At 37.5% G+C, this 23,609-nt stretch overlaps 1 protein-coding gene across 2 annotated transcripts in view; it reads left to right on the top strand.

Moving 5' to 3' along the window:
* The window catches only part of SOCS5 (suppressor of cytokine signaling 5), a 114,970-nt gene that overhangs the window by 32,241 nt on the left and 59,120 nt on the right, over positions 1 to 23,609 (top strand). The gene's annotated exons all lie outside the window — the stretch shown is intronic.

Consider the following 23,609-nt stretch of genomic DNA (forward strand, 5'->3'; position numbering starts at 1 on the left):
TTTTTCTAGTCAGTCAACATTTATAGCGATATTAGTGTGCCTTTGACTTACAGAAGTAAGATTTTCTTTCCTGTGTTACTAACCCCTGTCCTCACTATACTGTAATCCATACAGTTGTGATTGTTTTCTGACTGAGCTATTTGGCTCTTCTAGAATATGCAGAGAATCATCTATGAAGTCATAGTCATTTCATGCGGTTAAGTACAGGAATATAAAAGTCCTTTTTTTTTTTTTTTAAACATGGCATGTAATACCCTTTAAAGTGAATTTTTTCCAGCTTTTCAGGTTGCTTGTTCTTTTACTTCATTCCACCTGCCCTGTACTTTAGCGTCTGAGCCACTCCACTTCCCCTGGAAAGCTAGACCCTTTCCTGAGTCTGTGCCTTTGCATGATCTGTACTTGAAATGACTTTCTCCGCTTGGGTAGGTAACGTCATTCTTCAAAACCTAGCGCAAAATTTCCTCTTCGGTCAGGCCTTCCCTGACCCTTCCCTTCCCTTTAAATACCCTTCCTAAACTGGGATTAGGCACCAGAACCTCCAAAATAACAGGCAGGCCTGAGAACAAGAGAGAATTTTCTTTCTCTCCTATAAGTTTAGAATTTGCAGGATAGGGCTGAATGAAATGATTACTTTTCTCTATAAAGTCATTAAGGAAGTAATTTCCAGCTCAGAGCTTCGGAATCTCTCAGATTTGACCCTGTCCTCACGGTCCATAATTGAGGTATCTGTTTTAAGCAGCCAGACGTGGGAAGGAGCTAAAAAGGGACCAAGGGCGTATGTGAGCTCTCTCTTAAAAGTTTCCCTGGGTCTCACACACTGCTTATCTGCTGTACCTCACTGGTGCAAAGGAAGGCTGAGGAATAGAGTCTTTTATCTTCTTAGCAGCTTTTATTCTGGAAGAAGGGGAGAACAAGTATGGCATGCAACTAGCAGTAGTTGCTTTGCGCTTTGTCTTCCCAGCGGCACTGATTAGAATGAATTCGAATTTAGGTTGTGTTGTAATTTGTTTGCCTTCCCCACCAGATTGTGGATGTCTCAGATGGAGTATGCTTGTCTTTCTTTCTTTCTCTCTCTCAGATGGAGTATGCTTGTCTTTCTTTCTCTCTCTCTCTCTCTCTCTCTCTCTCTCTCTCTCTCTCTCTCAATCTTCAGCATCTTACATAAAGTTTAGCACAGAGTCCATGCTGGTGAAGTGTTGAATGAATGGGTAGACATTCAGGAAGATTACAGCAGAATTACCAGAGATACAGCAGCCAGTGATATTTAAATACCCATGTGAACAGGGAAATTGCTTATGTAGACCTTAATTTCTTAGACTTTTTTTTTTCCTCCATTTTCTCCATTACATGGAGAGGACACTGCCAATAGTGGAGGGCATGGCTTCTCCTTTTCAGGAGTGCCTCTGAACGTACTGAACACACAGAACACAAAGGGACTTAAAAGGGTGTATATTCTTCCCTGTGTTTTACGGGTTTTTTAAACTGTGGTGAAATACACATGGAAGTTCACTGTTTTAACCATCTTTAGATACATAACCGTGTAGCGCCAAGTACATCCACATCGTTGTGCAGCCGTCACCATCATCACCTGAACTTTTCTTCTGTCTTCCCTGACTGAAACTCTGCCCCCATGAAACACTGACTCTGTGTTCTCCTCTCTGTCCAGCCCTGGCAGCCACCGTTTTGCTTGCTGTCTCCGTGAAGTTGAGAACTCTGAAAAACCTCAGATACATGGGATCATTTAATATTCATCTGTCGTGACTGGCTTCTTTTAGTTAGCAGAATGTCTTCAGGGTTATCCATGTTGCAGCCTGTGTCAGAATTTCTTCCCTTTATAAGGCTAAATATACTTCCTCTATACGTACCACCTTTTATTTATTTGTTCATATGTCAGTGGATGTTTGGGTTGCTATCTTACACTTTATGTGAGATTTTGTTTTTTACAAATATCTTCAGGAGAAATAGAGTCTTATTCTATTATAATTTCACCACCACTACTCTCAAACACAAAGCACATACTTATATCCCTTTTTAAAAGGAAATTTAAGAAAAGAAGGGGGTAACAATCACTTATATTAGAAACAGTTTTATAGGACATAATCTCCCCCTCCCAATTATAGTTACTCAGGTATAAACTAAAAAATAAAATTAAATTATGAAAAACATTAACCTGGTGAGAAGTTTGGAGAATGGGTATTAGGAAGAAATAGAAGTGGCTTTTACCAAGAAAAGATTAGATTTCATTATATGATAAAGCCACAGGAGAGTACAACTTGTGAGTCCCTATCATTTTTAAATATGGAAATTTTAGGGGCACCTGGCTGGCTTGGTTGGAGGAACATGCACCTCTTCATCTTAAGGTCAAGAGTTTGAGCCCCACATTGAATATAGAGATTATTTAAAATAAATAAATAAAATTTTTTAAAAAATAAAATATGGAGGGGCTCCCGGGTGGCAGAGTCAGCTAAGTATCTGACTCTGATTTCGGCTCTCGTCATGATCTCAGGTTGTGAGATTGAGCCCCACACTGGGCTCTGCATTGGGCATGAAGCCTATCTAAGATTCTTTCTTTCCCTTTCCCTCTGCCACCCCCCAATTACAATAATATGGAGATTTTACTGCTTCTGGGCAGTGAGAAAGAAATTATGAATTATGGCTGTAGCTTGGTGGTTTTGCTTTTATGAAATAATCCAATATTGAAGAAGAAAGGGTTATGAGTGGGTAGAGTAAGGAAAATTAGCTCCATTCCTACCACCTGCCCCCCCTTTGTTATTAGGTGGAAACTAGTTATTGACAGTAATGATTGCATATTTGATTGCCAGTAATATGACTGATGCCTAGAAAATTCTGGGTTTGGGCCTCTCTTCCAATGAGCACATAGTCCAAATTAGCTATCTAGTTCTTTTACTAAAATTCCCCGATCAAGCTTTCTGATAATGTAAGTAGAGGACATCTCCAGTGGTTTAAACAGAATCTCAATCACTTTCCTGTGGCTGCTGATTGTTGGGTCAGTTTGGCAAAATGGTGAGTCAGACTTGACTAGCCAGCTCACAGGCCAGCTGTTGATTTTATTCATTTCCTTGAGCCAAGACCAAAGCACCAAAATAGAATAGAGCACCTTGGTTCTGTCTTTTCCAAAAATATCTGGCTGTAAACTCCTATGCCTCCCCTAAGTGTTTTGAGTTACAAGAAGAAGCGTAAGATTTCCTTGATTTTTAATCTTGTAGTACCATTGCAGTGATAAGATTAACCCTCCTGCAAGCATCTGAGCAGAAAAGAACACAATGTGGGGGAAAAGAAAAAGAGCACATTGTGATATTAGCAGTAACCCTTTTTGAGAAATTGGAGCTTGGTTTAGACATTTAACATGAACATTGAACTGTGAAGAACAGAGTAGTGAAGGGAGAAGGAAGAGGAAGGAGAATTCAGTGGGGGTAAAATGCGGCCTAATGACAGATGGCAGCGAGTGAAAGTCAGATAGGAGGTGCTGCATGTGACCAATGATTGTTCCTGAAAGGAAATGAGTCTGGCTGGTGTTCTGAGTCTAGGAAGAGAGGAGAGTCTGTGAGGTGTTGTTCTACTGCGCTAGGAAAGTGCAGTAGAAATCTGGACAGGGTTACTGGCAGTGAAAGAGAAAAGGTAAATCTGAGAGCCATTCTGGAAAAAGAAACTGTTAGGTAACATTAAGTATAAGGGTAAATATAAACATCCACTGAATATAAGGGTGTTTTCTGTAGAAAATGGGTACTGATATCCCAATTTGGGGAGAAATATTAAGATCATTTTAGATATAGTAAATCTGAGGTATGATTGGGAATAGCCAAATTGAGACAGACTTTTTAAGCTATTAGATTGAAAAGTGAGTAGAATGTGTGGCCTGGAAATATGCTCCCCACATAGCCGGCCATGCTGGAGGAGGTAAGAATCGGTCCTAGAAATACCTATCACTGTAAAGGCAAGAACATATGTTCTCATAGCTTCTACATAGATGTAAAAACTCTTAAAATCAAATACAGTTTTTTTCCCATTAGCTTCATTTCAAGGGACTAAGTTAAGTTAGTTGAGTAGATAATACTCATAAATTACATCCAAGAAACTGAAGTTTTCCCCCACTGTTAAATAAGAAAACGGAATCCAGATTGCTTCCACGGCTAGTGAGATGCAGAACAGAGGCAAGAACTTAAGAGATTCTTTCATAAAAGGACATCTTAGAACAAATAGATATTACAGCTGAATACTGTCGTACTATGGAGAGTTATGTTCTTAAATACGGTAAGTTATGTTATTAACATTTAACATGTAGTTTAATTTCATAACTTTGGAAGAAATCTGCCAGTACGTAATTGAATGTTTCATGTTTTTCTTTAGTGGAACATTTTGTTGGATCTGCTGTGCCAAATGTTTATGGTTTTCTCTCGGAATGGCTCTTCGTGTGTATAGCAAAACTTACATGACCATATGGAGTCAAGTCCGGAAAAAACTTGGCAAAGGAGAGTTTCTCTTATAATTCAATTAGAAATTGTATTAGATGTATGTTACAGTACTGCTAAAGGTAATCCAGTCAGGGAAATGATTAGTATATAGGAGGACTACAATTTAGGTTTCACTACAGATTCCTGAGGTGGTGGTTAGTAGCACTTTGCTAGTGGCCTGCAACAAATTCTGCTTTCTGCTTTCTTTGTTCTCTCTTGTGTAAGCTTCCTTTTTGCTCTTTATTTTCCCTTTATATGGTGAAATATAACATACACATATATTGAACAATGAATAAATATAAGGTACGTTTGTTTAATGAGTTGTTATAAAGCACACCACACTGCCAGTATACCAGAAGTCTGCTGTGTGCCCCACTACAGTCAAACCCCAGCTTCTTTACCCCATCCCATCCCCCACAAGTTACCAGATTCTTACTTTAGTCTTCATTATTTCTTCTTCCTCTTTAAAGTTTACCACCTAGGTGTACATCCCTAAATGAGGTACTTTACTTTTTCCCTTTTTCTGCACATACACGCAGACATATGTATGATGTTTGTATGTCAATATGTAGTCCTTTTTTTTTTCAAGATTTTATTTATTTACTTGACAGAGAGATAGCACAAGTAAGCAGAGCAGCAGGCAGAGGGAGAAGGAGAAGCAGGCTCTCCGCCGAGCAGGGAGCCTGATTCGGGACCTGATCTCAGGACCCTGGAATCATGACCTGAGCCTAAGGCAGACGCTCAACCAACTGAGCCACCCAGGCGCTCCTGTAGTCTTTTTTTGTCTGACTTATTTTTGTGCCATTCGTCCATGTGTTATGTATCTGACATTTTTTTTTTTTTTTAAAGATTTTATTTATTTATTTGACAGAGAGAGATCACAGTAGGTAGAGAGGCAGGCAGAGAGAGGGGAAGGGAAGGAAGCAGGCCCCTGCTGAGCAGAGAGCCCGATGCGGGACTCGATCCCAGGACCCTGAGATCATGACCTGAGCCGAAGGCAGCAGCTTAACCCACTGAGCCACCCAGGCGCCCCTGTATCTGACATTTTTATTTCTTTAATCTGTTGTACCCATTCTGTTCCACCACATGAATATGTCATTCAAACCAGATTGCAGACCCCTGTCTGGGGTGGACAAACTTCTTAGGAACCTATATCCTGGATACCCTACCCACTGTGCTTTTTTCTCTTGCTTCTCTCTGGACTAAAACCTTCCCTCTGGTGCCCTAGGAGTGAGATGAGGGTTTAGGTTTTGTTACAGTTGATCTTTGCCTGAGGTTATAGCCCTTTGTGGTTCCAGTTGAATGTGGGGAAGAGTACCCTTGTACTCTCTATCTTTTGAGGAATTTTTCCATTGACATTTGTTCCCATTAGTGAGGCTATTGAAACCAAAGACCTAATTTGCCGTGTTCTTTTTTTTAAGATTTTATTTATTTGAGAGAGAGCGAGCATGAGCAGGGGGAGGGGCAGAGGGAGGTATCCTCTTGAATTTTTTTCCCACTTAGCCTCCTATTTCCTGTTTTTCCTTCAGCCTCCATGTTAATGACTTTCACAAACATTCATATATTGAGTATCTAATATATACCAAGCATGACACAAAACAGAAGTAAGTCCCTGCTTTCTTGAAATTAGCATTGCAGTGGGTTTTGGATTGTGGGCAAAGTTGCAGCTCTTTAGGACAGCATTTTCCAAACTGATCCACATAGTATTAGTGTCCTGTGAAATCTTAATTACGCTGCTTTTGTTAAGTAAGTATAGGTGGTAATGCTCAGGAAGCTCTCTTCTCAGAGGTTTGGGCATTATCTTACTTAAACTGCAAACTTTATCTGTAGCATACCTCTTAATATTTTATAGCATACTAGTAATCCAGGGAATATGATTTATGAAACTCTGGAGTATGATTCTGGAGTAGTATTAAACATCTCCATATTATTATGTGTTGTCAACAGAGCAATTGCAGCTCCTGCTGTTCCCCCAGTCATGTCCAAGGGGAACATTTGCTGAGGGAGTAAACCAGGGTAGCCATGCTTTACATTGTAAATGACCTTCTCTTATTTGGCTATAGGTGCTTGGACTGGTGCAGGTGCCCATATCAAAGGCACCAGTCATAGGTCAGCCACTGACCACCCAGGTGTAGTAGCATAGAGAGTTATGTCCAGATAGGAACAAGCTGAACCAGTCAGGTTCCCACGGATCTCATTGGCTGGTTAAAGAAATCTAGCTCTTGCCGCTTTTTAATTTTCTGTTTGGATGTACTCAGACAAGTAGCAGGGAGTGATGGTTACTGTAAGAGTACACTGATGATGTGGATCAGAGAACTTACAGAAAGTCAGATTTTGCAGTTAAGCAGTGGAAGGGAGCAAAATTTGAAAAGTCAAGAGAAGGAGGTAGGAGGGACCTGTGATGCCCCAAGAATTAGCCAGAGGTATGACCAACTGACAGCTTTGGGGTTAAAAGAAAAAATTAGAGTATAGGAGCAGAGAGACCAGCTGGTGGCTGGAGGCAAATCAGATACCAAAAGCCGGGTACCCAGGGAGTTGCTGAGTCACAGCAATGGCAGGAGGACTAGAATGAGGACCCACGAACTCCCACTGCACGGTCCACTAGGGCGACCTTGGAACTAGATCACATTCTCCATTGCAGCTTCCTTAAGGCCTAGTTGACCTGTGTTAACTGATAGTTCTTAGATTTCTGTGAGAAGTCTTGTTTCCCTTTCCCTCAAATTCATGCTTAAAACCAGTCATTGTCCCCCGCCTTGCCCAACTACATTTGCCAACCTTAGTGAATGTCTGTACTCTGCAATCAGAAGAGACTGATACATACGGAAAGAGTTGAATTCATATCATAATGCCACTTTTTTGATTAACAACTGAAAATGTTTTTATGGCAATGGAATATGCACTCTTCCTACCACTGCTTACTCCCTTCTTTTGATTATGGTTTGGAAACTCGTCTTCTAAGCTCAGCTGTGCTAAAAGTGGTACTGTTATATGGCATCACATAATCTATTTCTGTTAGTTATCCTATAAATAGTATCTCCATATACCATATTATCGGTACTCCGGAAAGGATGTTTTATATTTCCCAACCCAGTGTTACTTACTACGGAACCCTAGTACTGTTTGAGAAAAATCACACTGGTTTTGTGGAGATCTCTGTATTATGTTATTCCTTTTTTCGTTGATTTGGTTCACCCAACCCTCTCACTCCACTATGTCTTTGTGTCTTTTTCCTTCCTCACTGTTAGCCACCTTTTGTTTAAAAGCGACCTTTCAATCATTTGAATTAATTGAATTGTTTCAGTTAATTTATTATTTATTTCTCTACATTTTACACATAATTTTGGGTTTATAATATGAAATCGGATGCTCTTTTTCAAGATCTATTTCCTTTTTGAATAACTTTTTTTTTCCAGCTAGGAAATTAATACATTTGAATGTAGTGTTTTAGAAAATACAAAAAAGGGGGGAAAATGAAATTAAATAATCCCAAACCACCCAAGATAACCACAGTAGCATCCCCTATCCATAATCTTTTTATTAAATGTTTATGTGCATATGTGTGTGTTGAGGTCAATTTAGATAGACTGTTTTATATCCATATTGATTTAATATCATGAACATTTCCAGAATACTAAATACTCTAGAGACATCGTTCTTATTTATTTATTTATAAAGTTTTGTTTTGTTTTGTTTTCATTTATTTGACAGAGAGAGACACAGTGAGAGAGGGAACACAAGCAGGGGGAGTGGGCGAGAGAGAAGCAGGCTTCCTGCTGAACAGAGAGCCCTATGCGATGTGGGGCTTGATCCCAGGACCCTGGGATCCATGACCTGAGCTGAACGCAGATGCTTAACGACTGAGTCACCCAGGCGCCACCAGACATCGTTTTTAATGCCTCTTATCTCAGCATATGAAAGGACCACAATTCTGTTAACTAAAATATACAGTTATTGCTAGTTTTTTGCTAAGATAATACTATGAGGACTATCTCACATATAAATCTCTGTCCTTATCTGTTTTCTTAGAATAAATTTCTGATTGTGAAAAGTGTGGTCTAAAGGTACAGTATATCATTTGTCCTTTAATTTTGTTTATGGCGTATTTTTTGACATCCAAAGTTTAATGTCGTTAAACTTTTGAATTTCTTCTGGTTTCTTTCTTCAGCGTTTTGTTTAAATAGGATTTCCCATCTCCTCTTTGAAAGGTCATATGGTTTCTTTTACTTACTACATTTTTTAGTGGTGGGTTTATCTGTTTTTATAATCCATCAAAATTCCTACCCATTCCTACCCAAATAGGAACATTTGAGATTACTAAATTTTAGACCCAGAAGTAGTAGTTTTCAAGTTTCAGAAAATTTGACTGTTAACTCTATTTTTATTCCCATCTACTTCCAAACAGAAGAAAAAAAGATGATTAGCAAGGGTGCCTGGGTGGCTCAGTCCGTTAAGCATCTGCCTTCAGCTTTGGTCATGGTCCTGGAGTCCTGGGATCAAGCCCCTGCTCACTAGGGAGTCCGCCTCTCCTGTTCCCCTGCTTGTGCTGTCTCTGTCAAATAAATAAAATCTTCTTTAAAAAGATGATTAGCAATAAACGGATACTTGGACATTTAGTATAATGATACTTGATCTAGACTTACATAAGGGAGTGGGAGGGGGATCTCCAGCTCTATCACATATTTATAAACTAAGGTCTTCCATTTGGGTTTCCTGTTGGTAATAGCAGAAAAAAGGAGGAACACAATGACTTGTGTTTTTCATTGCTTGAAGAAAGCATATTGATTTTTTTTTTAAAGAGATAAATCTTGGCAGTAAAGCCAAAAAGGAGTTTTTTGTGTGGGTCTTTATATAAGGGATGATATCTTTGGTACTATTTTTTCGAATAGGGAATAATGTAGACCATTTATTTTATAAATTCTTTTTTTTGTTTGTTTCTTCTTTTTGTTGTTGTTGTTGTTAGTAATATCTGTACCCAACATGGGGCTCAAACTCACAAACCCAAGATCCAAAGTCACATACTCTTCTGACTGAGCCAGCCAGGCACTCCATTTTATAAATTCTTAATAAAAGTTAAGGACATAATATTAAGTTGTAATTCCAGTAAAGTATATCTGTAGGGAGTCAAAGTAAGCAGACCACATATCTGAAGTAATTTGATCAAGTACAGAGCATAAAAAATCTTTGTGGATGGTTAGATATTCCTTAAACTAGCTATTTTAACATAATAATCAGGATTTCTAAAAATGAGATTTTGACTTACGTATATTTATAATTAACAGTTAGAAATAGCAGTTGTGCAGTATTTCATCTACATTAGATCCAAGCATTTAACTGGCAAGTTTGACGTTTTATTGGGAAAATTAGAGTCTGTTATGATTTGACAAAGTGGAGAATTCTCTCATAGAAATGGGGTTCCAGGATTACTTGAAAGCACTAACAGACTATTTTTTACCTGCTATACTTCAAACAGTTATAATGTGAACTATTTAAGTAAATAGTAAATCTTAATCTATTTCAAATCTGATAATGCCTAAGAAATTTGTTAATCTTCCTGAAGTAGTTTTTCCCTAATTAACAAAGAATATGAGAATTAACTGTACTTTAAACTGCTTGGTTCATTTTTGAAACTATTGAAGCTTACTTTTCTGTATTTGTAAAAAGAACCCCCATTCTAAGCTATGTTTATGGGAAGTAGGTATTCCTTAAACTGTGTAGAAAGGTTTTTATAAGGGGAGATCAGGCTTGTGGGAGGTGGGGGGTTATATTGACAGAACTGCATGACTTTTATTAGGTATTTTTGCAGCTGGCACTGACTTGTATTAGATTGAGTATTAAATCAGCACCTGACTGAAACACTACCATGTGACATAGAATATGAGACTCTTCAGATAACTCAGTATGTTGGATGTTAGGGTTATACTTTAGGTCAACGGGACAGTAGTGTGATCAGGAGTCAGAGCTGTAACTGCTGTACTACTGCTAGATCTTAAGTAATGTCACTTTGTGGAATGCTATGCTTATTTTTTTTTAATTCTAAAAAAAATCACAGTCCCTTGAGATTAGTTAGTTCAGTTGCTTGTAGAGGAAAGACTACCTGGGCTGGCCAGAGACAGGGGGTTGCTTATCCTCTTTAACATCTCCCATGAAAGACTTCTCACAAATCTCTTTTGGTTGTTTATTTACATTTTTGCAATATTAATTTTTTTCTAGGAGTTTCTAAGGAATTCTCCTTTTTAAAGAAAGATTCTTTATACACATAAAAACAACCATTTGGTTACCTTCTTTCTCCAAGTGATATAATTTCAGTAATGTCAGTTCCCTTTATATTCCTAAGTTATGATACTGAGAACTATTGTTTTGTTGCTCCTTTTGTGCATAGTTCTTAAAGTGTGGAGGAAGTAGCTAGACATCGAGCCCTTGACTTTTTTCTTAGTTGCTTGAAATCATGGGATCAGTAATATGGAAGATGTTCCAGGGGCCGGTGAGTGGAGAAGGGTAGGCTATGCTGGGCAGCTGTTACAACTCAGACATGGAAATGATGCGGAAGCCTGAACCTGGGAGAGGGCAGTAGAGATAGAAGGCATGGACCTGGCATGGTTATGGGCTGGACTATAGAGAATGTTCTTCCAGTTCACTGCTCGCTAAGGGACGTACCAAGGCAGGGGCAGCTTTAGGAGTCTATCATATTTTCCCCCTTCCATTTTTATCTCATTCTTCTGAAGCATATAGATGTTTGGCGAAAAGAATTATTTCACAGAATATTAGTCTGTTTTCTTGCCCTTTAAGGTCATTATCTTTGTCACAAGACCTTTAATTTCAGTTTCCGTTGTCTGTGGTTAGTATATAGATATGTGATTTGATTTGTGTGTTGATCTTGTATCCTATAACCCTGCTGAGAACTTACTTGTGTTAGTTCTAGAGTGTTCCATTTTTCCTTCCTCCCTTCTCTCCCTCCCTCTTTCCCTTCCTTTCTTCCTTCTCTCCTTCCTTTTTAAAGATTCCTTAGTGTTTTCTATATGGACAGTCACGGTCCTCTGAGAATGGACAGTTTCACTTCTTCCTTTCCAATTACTATGCATTTATTTCTTCTTCTTGCTTTATTATGCTGGCTTTCACTTCTTTTTTGACCCCGAGCTCTTGCTCTGGCCACTAGTGATTAGAAATCACAGTTGCTGGACTGACTTCTGCCTGGAATGCTTGCTTGGGTTGGTGCTTTCCTATGCAAAGATTTTTAACTACAGATTCCAAGTTTTTAAGAGTTATGGGCTATTGATTTTTTAATTTCTCCTTGAGTCAGTTTAGGAAATTTATACTTTTCAAAATATCTAGCCATTCTAAGTTTTTAAATTTATTGGCTTAAAGTTGTTCTTAATGGTCTTTTATCTTTTAAATCTTTATTTTATATCTCTACTTGTCCCTTCTTTATGTCTTATGTATCTCTATGGTTCATGGCCCTAGACTATTGTGCTTTCTCATGGTTGTGGTGTTTTCTTGGTCTTGTCAATGTGCAAGCACACAGCACCTCTCTTCTCTTGAACTCCTGCCCCCATTTCTAGCTTGCAGTTCTCTGCTGTCATGCACTTGGTGTCCAGAGAATATATTCTTTGTTTAAACTGTGGATTGGCTTAGAGTAAGGGTGGGTAGAGCAAGGGCTTTAAGTATTTTCATCTGAGAACTTCAGCTTTATGAAGTCTTCCACATGTGGTATCAGTAAATGTTAAATTGAGGGATTTTTTTTTTTAATCATTTTTCAGCCTACTAATTTCTCAGCTTCTGATAGGTGACGTTTTATTTCAGTTCTGTTAATGAGCTAAAAGGTTGTCTAATTGCCCTATTAAAAAAAAAATTAAATTGTATGTCACATGGTAATACATAACACAAAACTGGGGTATATTCCTTGGAGTTCCTAGTCTATAATTTTGGTCAAAATGTTACTTTTGACTTTAAATTTTCTTAAGTGGTTAAAAGGTATCCTTGTTGGCCTTTATTTCTCCCAAGACCTCTCCCAAATATCTTTCTAAAGAATAGACTAATTTCATAATGTTCAAATTTTCTTTTTTTTAAGCTGGTAGACAATCTAGATCAAGAACATTGAAGCTGTCCTAATTATGTTTGTTTTCTTTCTTTCTTTCTTGGATTTATTACAAGCTATCAAATTATTTAAAGACCCTTAGTTTTCTACAGACCTAAAATTTGGCATAGAAGAGAATAGTGCCTTTTCAGTTTATATACGGAGAATAAATGTATTCTAAGTAGCTTATGATAGAAAATAAAAGGATAAAAGTAAAGTATTGTTATCCAAAAAATCATCTTATTTTTGTCCTTAGAGTCTTCGTATTTCTGATGAGACTAAACTGCAGGGTTTGTAAAAATGGTTGCCTTTCCTAGAGAAGGAAATGGCCCAGATTACAATTGCTCACTTACCAATAGTAACTGAATATTCTTTATAAATTATTAGTAGGATCACAATGAGCTCATTGAGCTCATTGTTAAATTCTTCCCCAGATCAGAGATTCTTTTCTGGATTAAGGCTAGTCGGATGTAGTCCCCTTGCTCCACTCAGTTTCTCAGCTGAGAGTTGTTTTGCGTTGTTGGTTTTTGTTTGTAGCTGCCTTTAGCATTGAGGGAGATGTGAAGCTGGGTTGTTGATGCCCATCTGTAGAGGGGCGTTTACACTAGGTAACACACACTGTTCCAGTGCTTACGGAAGGTGCCCGAGGTGTCTGAGGGGCCCTCCCTTGAAAGGAGATAGAGATAAAGGCAAGACTAACTCACCAATCATCTCTCCCCAGACATAAAACAGCTTTGCTTTTTGCTATCACCAAAACGTACCTTCTCTTGCCTTGGATTGGTTGAAAAACAGAAGTTACCATTTTTGAGCCCCTATGATATTCAGCTGTACTTACCTTTTATCATGTTATCCTCTTAGAAACCCGTGTAAGAGAAGGTAATTGTTCTTATTTTTAGATGGAAACGCTGAGACTTAGATTTCACACAGCTAGCAGAGTGCTTGAATTTGATTTTTGGCTTCTCTGAAGCTAAAGCATATGTTCCTTGTGTTCCACCACACTCTGCCAATAATGCCAGCCAGATAAGATGTGTTTCAGTGAATGGTATATTTGTTAGTTCATTACATAAGATGCTTTTTCCATAGAAAATGAGGTATAACTTATTAGGATTTTACGCTTCTCTAGGGTCAGTATCTGTATGGTAAAATTTAAATGTGGTACTCTCTTTATAGACTAAGAAGGAATTTTGGAGCAAAAAAAAATGAATGAGGACTATGTTCCTGGGCCTTGCCCAGTACTATACAGATTAACTATGCTTCGTTTAGGCTGTAGATGAACTATAGCTTCAGCTGCTACGGAACATTGAAATCCCTGTAGTGTTTCCTAGGAAATCATACAGAAGTTTAAATGGTTAATAGAATTTGGAATATGACAGAATTGGAAAATACTGACATTTTGTCATGACCCAAAACTGAATAGGATAATTATTTTTTAAAAGAAAGAAAAACTAAAGTTCTATGCTAGATACTACTGGTAACATTTTTGAAGCCTCCTGTCTTTTGAGTGTGTCATGTGTCAAAGGCTTTAATAGATGTGGCTTCAAATCCTCATACCCAACCCAAGAGGTAGGTGTTGTTATCCTCATTTTACCAGGAGAGAAATTTGGTTCAGAATTTTATCCAAGTATGAATACATCAAAGTTTACAGCATTCTGAAGTGGTAAAGCTGGAATTGAACCTCCTGGCCTCCCCTATTTCCACTTAGACTGTCTCATCCCTGTACCCTTGCTCCTGGGAGCAAAAAGTAGGCAGCGTCTCTGCAAGTGATTTGGTTTAAGAATTGGATTTTGATGGTCTGGAGCTCCCTCCTACACTGGAAGTTAGAATTGTATGAGTAAAATTTGAGAAATGGAGATGCAAATTTTATTTGCCCCCCCCCCCTTTTTTTTTTTTAAGAAATCATCCTTAACTTATCTTTTGGGGAAAGGTATTAATGCAGTCTAATGCTATGACTTGAATCCTAATTTGATGTCTTTTTCTTCTTTTTTTAAATGGACTATTGTATTTCTCTTAATATGCAGAAAATAGTATAAGAATTCTTAAGCTTCAACCCTTGAAATTAGGCATGTGGTTTCAAACACATTCTTTTTTTTTTTTTTTTTTTTTTTTTTCAGATTTTATTCATTCATAGGCACAGAATAGACAGCAAAATATTCACAGCAAGCCTATGAATAGGCCTTTTGCTGCACATTCTTTTGGTCAGAGTATTGTTCCACTCATTACAACCAAAATGGAACAGCTAGTAATTCTCTTTTGACTATGTATTTGCTAGCTTTGTCAGCTTTTAATATCGGTTCCATCCTTTTCTTGCTCTATGATAGTTATAAAAATATAGAAATGATGTATTCCTTGAGATTTTAAAAGAGCTTTGTAACAACACTTTTTGGACATAGAGGTGTTAGTGTACAGGTCTAAACTGTATTCAAGAAGAGAGAAAACCTGAACAGTCTGATAATAATGGAAGAAACTCACCCCAAGGGTATTACTAATCTCTCAGTTGTATTAATTTCTACATCTATAAAATTGAGAGCATTTTTACTCACAGGGCTGTCAGAAGAAGTAAAATTTTTATGTCAGTGCCTGGCACATGTTAGCATTCAGTAATGGAAATCATATCCTCAGCCCATCAGTGTCATCATCATTATTATTATGTTTTCAGTTTTGTAGATGTTTGCCTGTTGTTGGTTTTTGGCTTTTTATGTTTGTTTTATTGCTTACTTCAAAGACTCTTGGATTTGTCAGTTTAAAAAACATAGCTGCCAGGCATTTTTCTCTTTTATTTGTCTGATCCTATCTCTGACATACCTAATTAAAAAAAAAAAAATACATTTTTCAAGAAATGGAGAGGGATATAGCCATAAAGATGGAGAAGTTTTTTTAATTGTAAAAGAATCTTATGTACAGCCTCTTGCATAAAAGAGAACACATACGAGGGTGCCTGTGTGGTTCAACTGGTTAAGCATCCGCCTTTGGCTCAGGTCATGGTCCCAGGGTCCTGGGATGGAGCATTGGCTCCCTGCTCAGTTGGGAGTCCTCTTCTCCCTGTCCCTCTGCTTTTCCCCCATCATCCCCACATGTGCTTGCTCACTCTCTCACTTTCTCTCTCAAATAAATAAAATCTTTAAAAAGAGAGAGAAAGAGAGAACACATACTAACATAACAGTGGTCCTCTCTTGGGGCGAAGGCGGTAGAACTTCAGGTGAGGTTAGACTTTTCAGTAGTTTACGTAGTGTTTCAACTCTTTCATAATATGTATGTATGTGTTTCATTTTTACAAGAAATAGTTTGTACTTACTCCACTATTATGCTCTAGGAACCATCCATATACCTTTATCATTACATACTTAAAATGATCTTCTTAGATTGATGTTTCCCTGAATTGTTCCATAGAATGAATGACCACTAGTTTTAGTAAATGTAATATCAAAAGTGTTATATTGTGTCATATCAGAAGTTGGTAAACAATGACCTAGAGGCTAGATCTGGCTTGCCACTTGTTTTTGTATAGCTAGTGAGGTAAGGATGATTTTATATTTTTAAATGGTTGAAAAAAAATCAGAAGAAAAGGAATTTTGTAACAAGTGAAAATTAGGGGCGCCTGGATGGCTCAGTAGGGTAAAGCCTCTGCCTTCAGCTCAGGTCATGATCTCAGGGTCCTGGGAGTGAGCCTCGCATCAGGCTGTCTGCTGAGCAGAGAACCTGCTTCCCTTCTTCTCTCTCTGCCTGCCTCTCTGCCTACTTGTGATCTCTGTCTGTCAAATGAATAAATAAAATCTTTTTTTAAAAAAAAGCAAGTGAAAATTACATGAAATTTGAATTTCACTAACCACAAATGAAGTTTTATTGACATGCAGTCATACTTACTCATGTACTTACTTTCTGTGGCTGTGTTCAGGCTATAATGGCAGAGTTCAGTAGATGCCATAGAGAACAAATGGCCTGGAAAGCCTAAAACACTTACTTGTTATGTGGCCCTTTTCAGAAAAAGATTGCTGACCCTTCTACCACATTGGAGAAATCTGTTTAAAATTTTGTTCTGTTGTTGGGTTTTTGTGTTGTTGTTAACTTTCCTGTTTTGGGGTAACCATCTAGTGTAGAATATGTAATTGCCAAATTTAAAGTAATCATTTTAATAAAGATCACCAAATTGACATGTAGAAAAAAAATTCCCAATATATGAATATGCAGTTTTCTAAATGGCCTATACTTTGCAGTTTTGGATCCCTCTTTAACTTGAGTTGTGAGCTTTATATTTTCCTAGTGGTTGTTTTGTTTAATATTTGGTTATTCCCATTGTGGTCAAAATGTGACCTGCATAATTTAAATTTTTCTTATTATGCAGTGTGTCATGCACAGAAAAGAATGAATAAAATGTAAATCAGTCTAAAGAATAGTTAATAAGTGAAACCACATACCTATCACCCAGGCTAAGAAATAGAAAATTACCAGTGTTCAGCACAAGGTTTTGGACTCATGACCCTGAGATCAAGAGTTGCATACTTCACCTACTGACCCAGCCAGGTACACTGACTGCCTCCCTCAGTGTTTTCAAAGCTTCCTGAGTGCCTCTTCCTAATTCTTTATGCTTCCCTTCAATAGAAAGCCATTTTCTTGGTTTTTACATTTTTATTATTTATCCATATATGCCTAAAGACAGGGATTTGCCTGATTAAAAGGTAAATTAATTCAAGGGCACCTGGGTGGCTCAGTCATGTAAGCATCTGACTTCGGCTTAGGGTGTGATATCTGGGTCATGGTATCAAGCCCGGCACGGGGCTTCCTGCGCAGTGAGGGGATCTGCTTGTTTCTCTCTTCCTCCACTCCTTGTCTGCCTCTCCCCCTGCTCATGCTCTCTCTCAAATAAACAAATAAAATCCTTTTATTTTTTTTAGAGTATATTGGTTCATAATGTACATATTGACTATATTGTTTCTTTCTCTAAGCATTTTGCTTTTGAGATTCACATGTAGATGCAAACAGCTGTAGTTGGTCGTGCCTACTATGTAGTAATCCATTATATGAATCTACACTAATGGACCAGTGAGGCTTCACTTAGATATCGCAATGGGGGACTCAACTGCAGCATTTCCTAACTTGAAAATAGTTACTTTCACCAACCCCTCACTTCCCAAATTGCTTTGTCTATTGTGTTTCCTGTTTCTGAAATAGCGTGTTCATTCACCCATTTTCCCAAACCAGACACTTGGCGGGGTTGTGGGTTTTGTTTTTGTTTTTTTTTTTTTGACACCTGTCTCTTCTTCATTCCTTAGTTTCCAGTCAATCATTAATCTGTAGATTTGACTTCTTAACATTCCATATCCATTTTCACTTTCACTATCCAGTCGACCTCTTATGTATACACTGCAGTAGTCTTCAGGGCAGTAATAGCTTTCTGTCTTGTTCTCTGATCCTGGATTCCAGAGCTTACCCCTTCAGCCTCACCTGTGCATTCTTCGTTCGCTTGCTAGTCTCTGTTCATTTAGCCATTATTCAGGCTTTGCCCATTCCTGCCTGGGCTTGTTTGCAATGCTGTTCACTCTGCCTGTAAAACACAGTCCTAATTCATCCTTCAAGGACAGAATTTTGAAATCTCATCTCCTCAGAGAGAGGTCATCTTTGCTCACCATCCCTCAAACTAGGTCATGTCTCTGTACTTCTAGGACTTTGTACTACACCCTGCTGGCACTACTATAAGTTTTAATTAAATGGTTATTGAGGAAGACCTCTTATCTGATTCAATTAAGACCAGTAGTCTGCAAAGTCTAATAAAGCAAGAAGGGATATAGAAAAAGATATATACCTTAAATATTTTACTCTAACTTCAAGAATAAGACTGCATGTTCATTTGTCAGACTTTTTATTAAGGAGCCAAAATCTTTTCTTTTGAGAGTAGGCTCACTAGTTGCAGTTGTATATTGCTTTCCTTGTAGAAACCACACCCACAATGTATCATCTAAGATTTCCAGTTTGGGTTCTTTAAGTAGAACAAAAATTCGAACTCTTATGATGCATTCTGACTTTAGAATTCCTTGTAGTATTCCTTGCAATATTTTTTCTAATTGGGATTTTTTTTGTTTTGTTAACAGTAATTCTTTACTGTTTTCTTGCTTAGACCTAATTCATCGGGGGTATTGCCCTTTTTTTCCTCTCTTATTTTACTTAATTTTATTTTTTATCTTTAACATATAATGGGTATCTCCCTTTTTATTCACTATTTCAAAATTATTCAACACAGTCTCCCACTCCTCCACATTTCATTAGGTTGATTAACAAATCACATAATTACAATAATTAGTATAAATAACGTGACCTGTTTTGGAAGCTAACGTAACTAACTCAGTAAAAGTATAACTCAAACCATGAGAACAGGAATATCTGGGTGTCGTAGATCATTGGGCCTCACCTTTTTTGAATGCATATGTTCATGGTCTACTATATTAATATATTGTGTGTGTTGTAAAAGTATAAACTATATGAAGTAAATTATATGACCATTTATTACCAACAAGACAGTAATTTGATACAGTTGAACATAATATTAGATAGCAGTATAAAAAGTAAATATGCATCCAGTTAGATAATACAGACCATGTCACAATAGAGTGTATAAGTAACAGTTAAATAACATTTTGGGGGCATCTAGGTGGCTCATTGTATTAAGTGTCCAATTCCTCATGCTCAGGTCATGTTCTCAGAGTTGTGAGATCAAGCTCCGTGTTGGGCTCCATGCTGTGTGTGGAGCCTTCTTGAGATTCTCTCTCTCCCTATCCTCCCCCGCCCCTCCCTTCCCTTTTCCTCTCTCCTCCCTGCCAATAAGTCAATAAATAAATCAATAAATAAAATAGCATTTTAAAAAGCCCAAGTGGTTCTCAGATTCTTTAAGGGACTATAGCTATGACAACCATGCATCCCTGGATTTCTGGCTCACTTTTTTTTTTTTTTTTTAATAGGATTTTATTTATTTATTTGACAGAGAGATCACAAGTAGGCAGAGAGGCAGGAGAGAGAGAGGAGGAAGCAGGCTCCCCGCCGAGCAGAGAGCCCGATGTGGGGCTCGATACCAGGACCCTGAGATCATGACCTGAGCCGAAGGCAGAGGCTTTAGCCCATTGAGCCACCTAGGCGCCCTCTGGCTCACTCTTAATATTAAATATTATATTATCTCTTTCTAAAAATTATTGAAAGTACCACCAAAATATCAATTAAAATTTGTATCTCCTAAACTGCCTCTCATACCTGACTGAAGTTGGTGCAGAAAGACTTGAATCAATCCATGTGTCTGTGTGACTGAGACTTTTCACTGGACAGGAATTACCATGACTAAATAATTAAGATGGAATTGGAGGAGAAGAGGGCTGTGGGTTGGGTTATAGTCCTCCTCTTTACCACTGTGGCAGGCCATGTAGTCTTAAAACTTACTGAATTTAATTGATTTCTAATAAAGTATGGGTTAAGTCCCATTGAAATGAACCCCAGGAACTGTTTCAATTATTTTTTTCTGTGGAAATTTTGTAAAAGATACTACTTGGCATGAAGAGGGCCATTACCTATAGTCCTTATTTTTTTATATATGTAAATTTTCGTAGTAATGGAATTTGACCTCTAATTTTCCATTATTTTGATTTGTAGCTTATCCTGTTAGGTATCATTTTTCAACAGAAACTCTTCAACTTATAACAATTATAAAACCAGTTTGACGTTTTAGAAATTTGCTTTGAATAGTTTTAAGGCTAGCTGTGCTGGTGTAGAAATGTGAAAGCTGGTAATGGCTGTTGCACCTATATTCTAGAATCAGTACCTTTGAAATATAACACTTTTTAAAGTCTTGTGTGACTTCATATAAAGCCCTAAAGTACTAGACTTTTAAGTTAGGTCTCAAAAGGTTTCAGCTGAATACGCTTTTCAAAAATTTAATGACAAACCAAACCAAAGAACCTCAAAACTGACATTGTAAATATTAAGATCATGGAACTGCCTTCCTGATTCTTCTTACTTGTACTTTTCTCTGAATTGTGTCAGTGTTTTATTCTTTGCAGTATCACAGCCACCCACACGGCATTCCCCACATCAAGAAAGGGCAGCTTTCTGTCCCCAAGGGATGTGGAAGCATAATAGTCCTTCTTTAAATTAGAATATTTTGTCACAATGCAATCTCACAGCAGGGATGAGGATTGGAGAATACACAGAATTTCATGCTCTATGAAACTGCACCACAGGTTCAGAGTCAAAAACTGCCTTCTGTAACCTGGCACATACACGTGTTTTCTGCAGGTCCCACTTGTTTATACAACTTCTACAAAACTAAAATGGACAGTCATCTTTCAGATATGGTCTGCTTATCAAATATCTTTAAATTGCCCTGGAATTTATCTTATAAACGTGAAGAAGACAGGCTTCTGGTGTTTACAGCAGTATGGTTTATAATCTTACATACTTTAGACTAGGGTCAGCAAACTTTCCTCTGTAAGAGGCCAGATAGAAAATATTTTAGGCTTTGCAGGCTACATGTGGTCTCTGTCGAATGTTCTTTGTGGGTTGCTTTTTTTTTTTTTTTTTTTTTTTTAAATCCCTTTAAAAATGTAAAAACCATTCTTGGCTGGGGTCCATACAGAAACAGGCCATAAGCCAGATCTGTCCACTTGGGCTATGGTCTATTGACCCCTGTTCTAGATCAGTACTGGCCAGTAGAAATACAATTTGGTCCATACATGTAATATTTAATCTTTTAGTAGCCACATTTAAAAAGTAAAAAGCAGAGAAATTAATTTTAATAATGTATTTAGCCAATTATATACAAACTATTAGTCATTTCAGTATGTGGCACAAGCCACATTTCAGGGGCACAGTGACCACATGTGTTGTATAGCACGCTCCATATGAGAGCTGTTCAGAACAAGGGCCATGAACATGTGTACAGTTTGTTGCCAGTCTCTGACAAATTAAGTACAGGAATTAAAAGTAAGCATTTAAAATATTTCATAGCTATTTGATAGTTTTTTTATTTCTGTTCAGTCCAATAAGAAATTGGACTGAAATTTCAAATGTCTTTTTTTACATTTCATTTTTCCGAATAATTTATACTTGTCTTACAAAAGAATTGGTCTGCGAAATTAAAAAGAGAACTTGCCTCTTCATTCTGGATGGTTATAGAAGCACTGCTATAGACAGTCTTTCTTAAGACTCTGCAGGCTTCTTGGGTACATGGCAAAAATAAGACCAAGAGAAACAGTGATGAGATTGTGGTAGGTAGTTTATTTAGAACTACTCACATCCTGCCAACTGCCCTGGAGCAGTGTCCTTTTAACTTCTCTTTTTCAGAGCTACCATTGGAGCCTGTGGCTGCAGTATCCTTAGTCAGTGGTTTTCCTTCTCTACTGTAGAATTGCCCAAAGAGCTTATTTAAAAAAACAAAAACAAAAAACAAACAGCAGTGTCCAGACCCATCTCCAAACCAGTGAAATCACAGTCTCTTAGGAGGGGCTTGTGTATCAGGTAGTTTCAGAAGCCTTCCAGGTGATTTATTATGTAGCCACTGTTTATTGTGTGGATCCCTCCCTCCAGGGGGTGAAATTGGTATTTCTCCATTTGGAAAGAATCACTCATCTGGGGGTGGGGGGACTGTGTGGTATACTATTCACTCTCTTTAACAGTGAAAAGGGGACTTTCCTGTTAAATGTCCTCTTGAACACTGGCATTTTAACTCTATTTATTCCTGGAACCCAATTAAAATTAAAAGAATAAAAAAATATATAAAGCATAAACCCACAAGAAGTAAGCCTAATGGGTTAACAAATTTTTGGTAGAGGCAGGTAGCTAGAAATTAACAGAATGAAGAAAACAGTATAAATGCTTGCAAATGAGGATGTTAAAAGGAGACAAAGCATTTTATATTGCTGGCTCAAGCATGAGAGGAACCGGTTTGTTCAGAAGGTGAATTATAAAGCAGAACACTGGGATACTTGTTCAGTCTGTATGCTCAGGATCCTCCTGACTATTGCTCTTTTACCTTGGATAGAACTAGAGGTAGAGCCTGGAGAAATTTATCGAAGGGGGTCAGTCAGAGCTTGAGGTGGGGTATCTTTTGAAAATAAGGACACCTTTTGAAAAATAGACTGCAGGACACTTCATTTTATCACATTCCACTTTATTGCACCTTGCAGAGACTGTATGTTTTAACTTGAAGGTCTGAGGTATTGTCCAGCATGTCTGTCAGTGCTGTTATTTCCAGCAGCATTTGCCCAATGTCTCTGTGCCCCATTTTGGTAATTCTTGGAATATTTAAAGCTTTTTCATTATTATTATTGCTATTATATTTGTTACGGTGATCTATGGTGATTGCAACTTACTGAAAACTGGTTAGCATTTTTAGCAATAAAGCATTTTTTAATAAGGTATATACATTGGGGTTTGGGGTTTTTTTTTTTAAAGATCTTCTACTGTTGAACACTTAATATTGAGATTTAAAGATTTAAATCCAATCCATCTAACAGATTATAGTAGAATATATATACCACCTACCATGCAAACTCCTATATACCTAGCGGTATGCTTGCAGTGAAGAATAATCTGAAGGTGTATTTTATGAATTCATAGACTTAAATTCTCTATGTTGGCATTATAATTAGTCCAGGACCCCTTTCCGGAAGAAACTAGAACGAAATATGTAAAGTTTATTTTTTATTGTCGTCTTAACCCTAGTCAATGTCTTGAAAATCCAGGTATTTATCACAAAGAATATTAATCACAGCAATGGGAGAATCATCTCTAATGCCTCTCATCACTGTTTAAAAAAAAAAAAAAATCCACAGTTTTCCAGTACTGATTCTAAACTGAAAAGTAGTACATGATGAGATAATAAACATGAACAAAAAATTGGGAGGGGGTGTGCCATACTTATTAAGTGGCAAAATAGAAAGAGAGATGTTTTAAAAAAAAAAAAATCTGCTATTCTGTTGGGACAAAAAATTAGCTGAACTTTAAGTTTACATTTTTCTCTTTCTTCTGGAATGTTGGCTTTTATTGAATGAGCCAGTCTGTGATAGAGTCGTAAATTTATTTGTGAAGTGCAA

Source organism: Mustela nivalis, assembly GCF_964662115.1.
Source record: "Mustela nivalis genome assembly, chromosome: 8".
NCBI classification, from domain to species: domain Eukaryota; kingdom Metazoa; phylum Chordata; class Mammalia; order Carnivora; family Mustelidae; genus Mustela; species Mustela nivalis.